The sequence below is a fragment of the Pseudopodoces humilis genome, chromosome 2 (genome assembly GCF_049639895.1).
Source record: "Pseudopodoces humilis isolate 2021_Gansu_Grassland_sample_001 chromosome 2, ASM4963989v1, whole genome shotgun sequence".
Taxonomy (NCBI): domain Eukaryota; kingdom Metazoa; phylum Chordata; class Aves; order Passeriformes; family Paridae; genus Pseudopodoces; species Pseudopodoces humilis.
Window position 1 is genome coordinate 68,277,812 of NC_142201.1, and position 10,734 is coordinate 68,288,545.

The window sequence follows — 10,734 nt, forward strand, 5'->3', positions numbered from 1 at the left end:
AATAATTTCTCACAGTAAAAAAGCCTCATGGTCTGCTTTGAATTACCTTTATCTCTACTGCTCACACAATCACTAAATGGAATTTTCATTGGATAAAATAGTACTACTCAAAAGAATCAAAGACTTCTTGAAAGAGTTCTTTGGTGGCAAATACATTTAAAAAGATGAAATCAGACATTAATTATACACAAGACAAGCTTACCCAAAATGCTGGAAAAAGAAGTTTTTCTTCCATTGGTGATCGTTTGCCTTAGAAGACAGTCACAAAGTGAAAACCTTTAAAAAAAAATAAAGAAAGAAAAAACAAAACCAAAACAAAAGACTCATTAGAACTAGAGTAGGTAACAAGGGGCTGCACCATCAAATCTCTGTAAACACAGTGCTCAAGATTAAACATCCTGCTCTTCTGATTAGGATCCTGTCCAAGTTTCCTGGCATTAGCTCACAGATAAGCTGATCTGCCTTAGCACTTAGTGAAGTGAAGCAATGCACCTACTCTCAAAAGGGGAAGAGGATACAAAACCTTTGTGAAACAAACTCCACATTTTCTGTTCCTCTTCCTCTGGAATATCTTTAGAGTAAGTCAACACTCAAGTCAAATTTAGGCACAGAAACGGAAACACAGAATATACCCAGTCAGGTTTTAATATATTTACAGAGATCATTGTTTTAAAGACACTCTGTGCTACTTGACACCTTGTCCCCTTGCCACATTTTGATGTGATATGGGTGATATGGTGCTGCTTAGGGAGATTTAGCTGCATTTGCTTCTGATGAGAGCATCCAGAAAAAGTATGGGGGGGGGGGGGGGGGGGGGAAGAAGAAAAACAAGAAAGGGTGAGGAAGATCATCCAGAAAGCATACAGAAGGAACTTCTCACAGAAGTCAGGAAAAGATTGCAATCACAAAAACTAAACATTGTGAATCAGAGAATGGGAGTTATGTCAAAAGACAACAGGTCAAGGCAGAGAAGGAAAGAAAGCCAGTCCTCAGATTTGATAAGAAGTCATGAGATGTGTTTTTACCAATGGTAGAAAAAGGCCAAAGTCGAACAGCTGAGATTCAGAGATGAAACAGGAACAGGCTCTCTCAAGTAGCACTGACCAGATTAAAAAGACAACAAAAAGAGATGAAAAAGGTTTGGGGTTGGGATTTTTAGAGGAAAAAAAAAAAAGGGGGGGGGATTTTTTTTGTTATGTCAGTGATGTGCATTTATTTGTATTATGTTGGGAAACAGACAGGAGATATTAGAGTGAAGAATTAAGACATATGAGTGCATGGAAGACCAAGATGAGGGATCTGACTCAGATCAGATGGTTTAGGTGAGACCTGAGACCATAATAGAGAAAAGGGAATAGAGAAAGAATGGAGAAGGACAGGCGAGGGAAGAAGGGGAGATCATGACAGCCATTTTTCCTTGTGGTAAAGCCCAAAGAGAAAAGTTAGATTAAAATCTTGGAAAATATTAGAAGATGGAAGATATAAATGACATTTTAGGAAAGTGATTTAGTCAGTCTTTCAAAATGTTTTGTTCTCAAACAACTGATGGTAACCACTTATGATACATTTCGCATAAATGTGGTAAAATAACAAATCCTAAGTAACTCTCAGCAAAGCATGGACTAATGGCTATGAAATCTGTATTTTAATATGAAATCTCAGTTACATTTTACTACTTCTCCCCCCATCTTCCATTCCCCAGCAATGCAGGTTGCTTCTTTTCAAATAACTCAGTTAAATTAAGCTGTGTGTTCAGCCTCATTAGCCACCATCTCCATTCCCCTGTGGTTTTAATTAGATAGGTCTCTTTGTGCACAGCTACCTCAATCCTTCCCCCCAAACAATCCCACAGTGTTGCTTCTTTTATGTCATCATTCTTCAAATGCTCCCAATTACACCAGAGGCAGCCCAGGTGATCAGGGCAGTGCAGAGCTCTCCCATGGAGATGGCAAGGTGGGATCTGTACCTAGGAATACACACATACTCCTTGGACAGGGCTGGGTTGCCCTTCCACACTGTTTCACCCATGTTAAATAAGAAAATTTGATTAATGGCAGTTTATGGGCAGACTCAAATGAAGGGTCAGACCCTCTGCCTAGACACCAAGCCCCAAATTTTTCCCAGCAGCCTCCTTCCTGCTCCATGAGCCACCCATCACCTCCACACCCAGCCCATCAAATCACATAACAGGAACAAGACCCATATGCCCCACCAAAGTTGGGGATCACAGGTGCCCCCTGAATTCAGAATACCTGGGTGCAGCTTTTCCCCAACAGCACTCACCCTGCCAAGCCCAGCACATCCCTCAAGGCATCAAGACATGGCACCATCCCACAGACAGAAGTCTCACAAGGTCCTGCTCTAAAGGTCTGACCTAGCCTTTTTTTTTTTTAAACTAGCACAGGAACAAAAGGTACCAAAACCATATGACCAGTTTTAAACTGGAAATGGAGGTAAATGCTGATGTTTCAGGGGGAAAAAAAAAATAGAAGTGACAAAGGATCAGGTGTACTCACAAGGAGCAAGCCAGGACTCTCTAAGGGCAGGGCTCCTGCTTCAACCACTATTTGCAATCTATTAGAAGAAAGACTAAATCCAGCAAGCATGGTTGGCACCCCTCAGAGCAAAGGACCTCTGCTCCATGGCTATCTGCAGCCCCAGAGGAGAGCCTGGGAAGCTCAGCACCACTCCCAGGCTATTCCTGGCTGCCCAGGGTCAGCAGTGGCACAGCCGGGATTAAAGCAACTTAGACTTGTTATGTAAGGGACATGTTGCTCATGGCTTCTCTCAAATCCCAAAGATGTTGCTATTATGTAATAGGTACAATCAAACAGGGCAGCTTTTCTGTGATTTGATGTTTTTAAAGTGCTGAACAGCTAAAAATGAACAGTGGGATTCAGTCAGACTCAGGTGTTATGTTTTCCACTCTAAATCAAAGTTTAACCTTAAAGACACTGCAGCTTATAGGGGCAATGACTCAGCTCTCAGTTCACTCAAGATACAGAAAAGTAAAATAAAGCGAACTTCATCCACCTCCCCATCAGGTAAAGAGCACTTTTATCTTCTGAACCAAGCATGAGGACTTTCATTGTTTCAGCATCAGTATCTTGCTGGTTCTACTGACATTTAAGGATTACTCATATGAATAAAGGCTGTGGACCTGGCTTTGAACTTTGCTGCTTGGATTGGTTAGTGGCTGTGAGCCACTCTCACACTTGGGTTTTCATCAATGAAAAATGCAAACTCATTTGGCAAAGTCTCAAGAGCTTGTCTTCTTAGATTATTACTGTAACAATTCTGATGGTAATGCACACAAGTTTGCATGATACATCTATGCATACACATTACTTAAAAAAATATGCATATCAATGCAACATATTCCATTGTTCCTGTAAGCCACTTCACTCATACGTGGGGCATGCTCCAACAATATCAAGGATGGAGAGATGCAGATGTTTCAGGAAGTCCCAGTTGATGATTTGATCAAGCTGCTGTCATATCAAGATTAGCACTTCAGCCAGTCTGGTTTTGTTTTAGAAATTTACTAATTTCCAGCTTACAAACCATGCCCAAAGAATTTTTCCTTTTTTGTTTTTTTTCAATGTTTTCTTAGTTTGAGATCTGAAAAGGAGGAAAGCACTCTTTTGATGTAGATCAGTCCAGTTTCAGTGCTCATGCTAAATATTTATTGTGATCCTTTCAGCATTAAACCCCAAGAGACCTATCCAGATTGTGATGGTGATATTGCAAACCTGTCCTAAGCACTTGTACCCGGTCTCTCTAAGATTTCTGGTCTTGATCATGCAGCTGTTTGATTCCACCAGAGCGCATGTGAATTGTTTCCAGAGGTTGTGTTACTGTTCTTTCCTTTTTGAAGCCTCACTACTTTATCATACCAAGAGCAAATCAACTTTCAGCAGCAGCCAGGGAAGGACCTAAAGTTCCCATGGTCTGATAGACCAGAAGGAACAAATCCATCCTTAGAGCATGAGCCTGCTGAGCACAGTCATGTGTAATTTACTTTTAAATTTCTTATCTGTGCCCAGCATCCTGCCCATTTTCCCTGTGCGTAGCACATCATGATTCCTCCCGGCATTCTGGCATGAGCAAACTGCATCAAGCTCAGAAATACTTAATACAAAGCTTTATACTTTTCTCCCATCACAGCCTAATTCCTGTCTAGTAACACTAACATACTCTGGAGCACAGAAACGCATTACCTGGGTAATGGTCCCTCTGAATTTTTCTGCAAGGATAAATTTGAGACTTATTGTGAAGCCTGCCTCAGATTGAAATCACAGGTGGCTTAAAAGGTTGTTGTTCCATGTGCCACAGGCAAAACTTGGCAGAGAACACAGGCCAGAGGGCAAAAGCACTATCAGAGCATCTCTATTTGAGCTACCCTTGCCTGCCAGACTGGCTCTTTGAGAGCCCCAGTATTTTGCCATAACAGAGCACCCCATGGGGATAATAAACATGGAAGCCAACTCATTTAGGATAAGTTATAAATAGTTAAAATTCAAAAAGTAAAATTTAATAGAGAAACTAATTTGGCCAGTATCTGTTTTAGAGGTTTGTTTCTTTTTAGCTATGATTTCAAAGGGAAGTCACTCCCCTGGAAGTGCTTGGTGATTATGCCCATGAAGTGAGACTTGCAGCTTTGCAAAGAACAAGTTATACCTTTCTTTCAGCTTTGCATCCCATGCAGCAGCTGTTTCAAAGCAGTTTATAGCCCTCAGGCTCATATAAGGAGCAGCAACCTGTATTACACCAACATCTGAATTGAGAGTCACAGCCACAGGCTGGGAGGTGAACCCAAGAAAATTTTGATGCTTTTGCTGGTTTTGTGGATTGCATAAAATCACTGATTTTATGTCACTAACAGCAAAAGCCTGGTAACTGCTGCTACACCAGATGCTTCTGAAGATTAAGCTGTTTTCAGAGACATTTGATGCTGAGACCTCTGCTGGAACAAAACAGACTTCACCATCCACAGTCCCCAAATGCTCTGCAAGAGTGAGCCAGCACACTCCTCCCAGTTTTGGGAGAAGAAGCTAAGGTATGGTCTTAAACCAAAGTTACCATTTATACAGGAACAAAACTTGAATTCCCTGACTTTCCAGACAAAGCACCACTGGTGCACTATATGCTATGCCACACTACATCACAAAAGTGACAAAAACGTTTCCTGGAGCAGAAAACAGTTCCTGCCCTAAAATGTGAGGATTCACTATCCCAGGAGCTTAGAATTTGTTTGCCTGACTTTTTAGCCTCTTAATTCAAAAAGAAAACACAAATCCTTGAGGAAATTACTTAGGTAACTACTTAAACAACGTCTTTTGAAAAGCAAAGTCTAGCAGACAAATTTTATGAGGAGCAGCTGAGGAAGCTGGGGTTGTTTATCCTGGGGAAAAAAAGTGTTGGGAGACCTTATTGCTTTCTACAACTGTCTGAAAAAAGGTTGTAATGAGGTGAGGGTGGGCCTCTTCTCACAGGTAATAGGCAACAGAACAAGAGTCTGAGTTTGTGCCAAGGGTGGTTCAGGTTGGGTATCAGAAAAAATTTCTTCACTGAAAGAGTTGTCAAGCACTGGAACAAGCTGCCCAGGAAAGTGGAGTCACCATACATGGAGGTATTTAAAAGATATGCAGTTGTGGCACTTTGAGACAGGGTAGACTTGGCAGTGCTGGGTTAACAGCTGGACTATATTTCAAATGCTTTGAGTATTTTACATATAAGTCTTTTTGTTGCAAAATACTGACCTGGTTCTCTGTCATAATAAAGTAACATGGGGCAGAGCTTTAATTGGTATAAATCACTTAGTTGGCAAGTTACAGAAATTTACAGTGGCAAACAACTTCTCCACTTGCTTTGCACCCTACAAACCCTTACTAAGAAGGTATTTCTCATTAAATCATTTACACAGGCCAGTCAGGCAGCTTCAGCATTTTGTTGTACCCTGGAGATCTTTCTGGTCACCTTAGTTGAAGCATTGGATCTTATCTTCTTTCCAGCTCCCCACTGGAAAACCCAGAATAGCAAAATGATACCAAATAATAGCGATGGGCAGAACAACCACCAAATTCAGGTGTACAGCATCAAAGGTATACCCAGCAACAGAAAGTGACAGCATTCCCAGGCTCACAAGGATGCTATATATATTAGGATAGTGCCAGAGTAAGTTATACAAAAATCCATCTGAATTATTTTCCTAAAGAAAAACTGTTTCAACAGGTTTGAGTTTGCAGTAAAAGTTCAGGTACAGAACAAACCACCATACGCTTGAGTTTTGCTGTCCTTTGCTACTTTCTTTCCAATTTCAGCTGCCTATGACTTCTTTAACAAAACTGACCACAGCAGGTTTGGTAATAGTTGCAATTAAACAATGTCAGTATAATTATAAATAACTTATGATAAAATGCAATACTTGTCTAGGAAAAGGATTTGCTAAATCAGCTGTGTCTCAATAGTCTTTTTAGCAAACCTCAGCATCCAGACAGGGGAGGAGGCAAAGAGATCCTCTTGTACTGCTTGCTGCTGGCATTTCAGCAAATATCTTCACCCAGATGTCCATTATTATGCCTAGATATTTTCTCCTACAGGGCTTTCAATCAAATATTAAACCAACTGTGTTTGCATATGAGTCTTCACTGTATTGAGCTTCACTTTATCTACCATTGTCTGACTTTCCAGAAAGGACACGTTTCACTGGAGTTGGCTGTAACTCTCTGTCCTATGCTGATTTCTGGTGCTTCTTGAATGAACTTAAGAAATAGAACACACACACTGAAAGCTGAAAATCTTGGTTTTCCTATCTTAAGAGAGAGAACTAATTCTTTCTGGTTACCCAGTTCCCTGCACAGGCTCTGATGTGCTTTACAGCTGCAGAAGCTGCACTTCTGCTGTTAGGTCTCCTCTCCCACCTTCCTAAATAGCTACTATATTGCTATACATTGTTTACTATAACATAAATGTATTTTGCATAAAAATACACACTCCAGAAATTAAGCCCAGGAGTTTAAAGCTGCTTTCCTGCTTGATACAGTTGCTATCACTAAAATGAAATATAACACCCTAGAAATTTTACTGTAGAAAAAGCTTTGCTGTGATGAAATTAAAAACTACTTATCTGACCCAACCCTACACTTGCCATTTGTTAGATCAGTCACCAAATATCCACCTCTATCCTTAAACAGACAAATATACAGAGGAACGTGGTACCACATCAAAAGCTGCTGCAAATAAACCACAAGGACACAGCCTTGCAAAGATTTTCCTCTGTGTCTGTGTCCCATCCCATCATCCCTCCCATATCCCCATCCCACCCATTCTCAGGCAGCAATTTCCAAACTCACAGTGAAAGAATTACTTACAGAATCCCCCTTCTGTACCTTAAAATAGAGCTGATTCTCCAGAAATTAAGGTTAAACACCATAGAATGAGAAGTTAACCCTCATTGGCACACACACAGCTCACTCCTACTGATCTCTGGCAGCACAGGCTGCACGGCTCTCCACAACAGATTGCATAAATAGGAGACAAGTAGCTGGGTATATTTAATTGCATTGGAAACAGGCAGACTGGTAAAGGGTTTATGTAGCACGGGATACAGAAAAGCCCACAACCCTGCTTGAAACTGGGGGTGAGAAACGATAAAACACACCAACACTGCACTGGATGTAGAGAGCATAAAACAATCCCTGTATGAAATTACACACAAACCAAAACAAAGCATTGATGCGTCACATTACACCCAGCTCATCGGCTGCCAAGTGCCTCCTTAATCCAGTCATCCATCGCAAAGTTAACCTGCATGCAAACACTTGACATGCAAATGATTTTGCTACCGATGCCTTAGTATAAGCAAATATTTCTAATGCTTGACCCGCAAAGAGACGTTTTTGTTGTATTTTTTTTTTTTTTTTACCTTTGCAGTTTTTAACGCACTGATAAATGCCAAGGCTCCTGCTGGCTTACTGTTTTCATCTTTAGCGCAATCAGGAATCATTGGCTCCCTAGCAGAGGTACCTGTAGGGGGCCGGTACAGGCTGGTGCGAAGGCACACAAGCCCCCTGTGCACTGCTACCTTCGGGAGGCAGTGATGGGGACCGGGGAGAAAGAAGCAGGGGCGAAGAAGAGAGAGATAAAGCAGAGGAAATAGGTACCCGAACTCATTTAAAACAGAGCTGGAAATCACCGACCTAGATGAACAGCTCTTCAAGCAGAGGCATTTTACTTGAGTAGGAAGACCTGGATTCACTGCCCTATCTTCCACATGTTTAGCTTTCCCTTCCTAGAAAAACGCTGCTTTTTATTCATAATAGCTGCTTTACCTTCCGTCATTTTCCGGAGAAGTAATGGGATGCTGTTACATGCCATGGACGGGGCTGAGAGTAATAGCAGCATTCCAGCCCCGCGCTCCCGTGGCTTGCCGGCAAGCTCGGCTCTTGCCCTGAGCCCTCCCATGCCGAAGGCTCGGCGTATCCCGGGTTCCCCAGCTCTCCCGGGACCCTGTTTCCCATGGCACTGCCGCCCCGCTGACACGCTGCCGGTGTGCAGCAATTCCGATCCGCGCACAGGCGCTGCCCGGACAGCGAAGCTCGCTGGAGCCCGTCCGGTTATTGGCACCCCCAGAACTTTTGTGGGAACAGATTTCACCACAAGTGTTATCGGCCCTGATAAGCCGCGCTTGCTCCCCCATCTCCTGCCCGCACCAGGGGTACAGGAGCAGCCGCCAGCCCCCGCCGAGCGGGAGCCATCCCCAGCTCCTGGAGCTTTTGCCCACGTCCCGTTCCCGGTGAGCACGGAGCAACGCCAGCCCCCGTGGGCGATGCGGGGGGGACACCCACGAGGGGGGAGCGGAGCCAGCTCTGCCCGCGGGATGCTCGGCGCTCACCTGCCTCTGTCGGTGGCGGTGCCGGTGGTGCCGCCGCCTCCCGATGCCGCTGCCGGGCCGGGCGCACGGCGCGGGTCGGGCTCGGGCAGCGCTTTTATAGCGGGCGCGGCCGCCCAGCAGCGCCCCCTGCGGGCCCGCCCGAGCCCCGCTCTGCGCCCGCACCCGCGGGGACAGCGCGACACGGACAGAGCGACACGGACAGAGACGCACGGACTGAACGACACGGACAGAGCGACACGGACAGAGAGGCACGGACTGAGAGACACGGACGGAGCGACACGGCCAGCGCCCGCCGACACGGGCTCCTGTCGCTCCCCGGCGGGTGGGGTTTTTTCCCCAGGTTAGCGCCCTGGAGGCGCCTAGGTGGTTGTTAGCAGGTTATCGAATGCGGCTTTTTTCATTGGGGGTGGGGTGGAGGTGGGAAATGTTTAGGGTTAGCGTCTGCGTAATAGTGCCTCAGATGGCATCAGGCAGAAACGGGACTAGCTAGTGGCATGGCTTTTCTGCTCCCTGCCTGGGCTGCCCTCCAGTTTTCCCACGCTCCGAGTTCATTTCTCTTTCACTTTGAAACGAGCGAGATGATGGGAAAATAAATAAATAAATAAATAGGCGAGCCGAGAGACAAATTTGCTTTTCAGCAAAACTTGTAACTCGAAGGGTAATCTCCGTCACTTCTGCTATGCTTATACTGAAGCCCTAGGGTTTTCTCCCGTAGCAAAGAGAGAGCTCTGTGGTACCGGCAGAGGATCTTTATTGTGCGTTTACAGCCTTATCTCCACCTCCAGCCCGTGCTACAGCTCTCTCTGTGGGCATTGTTACATTCCCGGTGAGCTAGCGCTCATTGTTTCAATCAGCTGTTAAAATCTGCAGCAGGCACGAGATCAGATGGGAGTTTTATGATCTGTGTCTAATGCTGGGCAACTCATTTAATTTTTATTAAGTCCTCTGGGCAAATGCATGAAGATCTGTTCAGGAGGGGGTGATGAGGGGATTCCTAGTTTGCGAGGCCAGTCAGATGATACGCAGAATCCTCCTGTCTGGGAGCCCCCGCAGTGATGCCTAGAGACACCGGGAGAACGGCCAGGAGCCTACACAGGCATGAGACAGAGAGTGCCTAGCACTCTAGGGAGACATGGGAAGAAATGCCCATTATCTGCATCCCAGTGCCAGCCTGGCCCTTTGGCAGCTGGGATTTAGTACAGTATTGAGGAAAGGCTTCTCTTTCCCAGTGCCTGTTTGGTCAGGCTGGTGTTACAGCCTCATATGGCAGGACAGTCACTGTTACAGGATACATCCTTATTTCCCAGGCACACAATAACTTCCTTATTTCTGCCTGTGCTCAAACACACTGTGTTTGCATCTGTCTGCAATCTGAAGTGCCAAGTACCATCCCTGTGGCACCATAAGGGTGTCTCTTATCCTTAAAGGACCTTCCTTTAAGGTTTGTCTTCCTACTGAATAAAGCTGTGTTCCTCTCTCCCGCTCCCCCCCCCCCCTCCCCCCCCAGCCACACCACGCTGGACTAAATGCTACGGCTCAGTTACAAAGACAATGAAGATAAAGGATCTTAGCTGGTAAAGTCACTGAGAGCATCTCTCTGGCCAGCACAAAGAAGGACCCTGACAAACCAGGCACTGGATGGTTTATCCGTGGTGGTTTAGGACATGAACCCTCCTGCCTCCCAGCAAAGCAGGCAGGACAGGAGACATGGCTGCACCTCAGCTCACAATTCAGAATATTATTTATGTTCAAGCCCTGAGTTTATCTACGGCTAAAATAGAGGGGATTCTGAAGAAGTGAATGAAACAATCCTGCACCTCAGCCATTGATTTTCAGAA

The 10,734-nt window shown here is 44.7% G+C and overlaps 1 long non-coding RNA gene across 2 annotated transcripts in view; it reads right to left on the minus strand.

Moving 5' to 3' along the window:
- Positions 1–8,948, minus strand: part of LOC148184874 (uncharacterized) — a 37,130-nt gene extending 28,182 nt beyond the window's left edge. For both annotated transcript variants that reach the window (XR_015772057.1, XR_015772058.1), the window contains exons 1-2: positions 8,897–8,948; positions 203–276 (exon numbers count right to left, since the gene is read on the minus strand). This is a non-coding gene — a long non-coding RNA (uncharacterized LOC148184874). The remainder of the gene's footprint in view (positions 1–202; positions 277–8,896) is intronic.
- Positions 8,949–10,734: the final 1,786 nt, after the last annotated feature.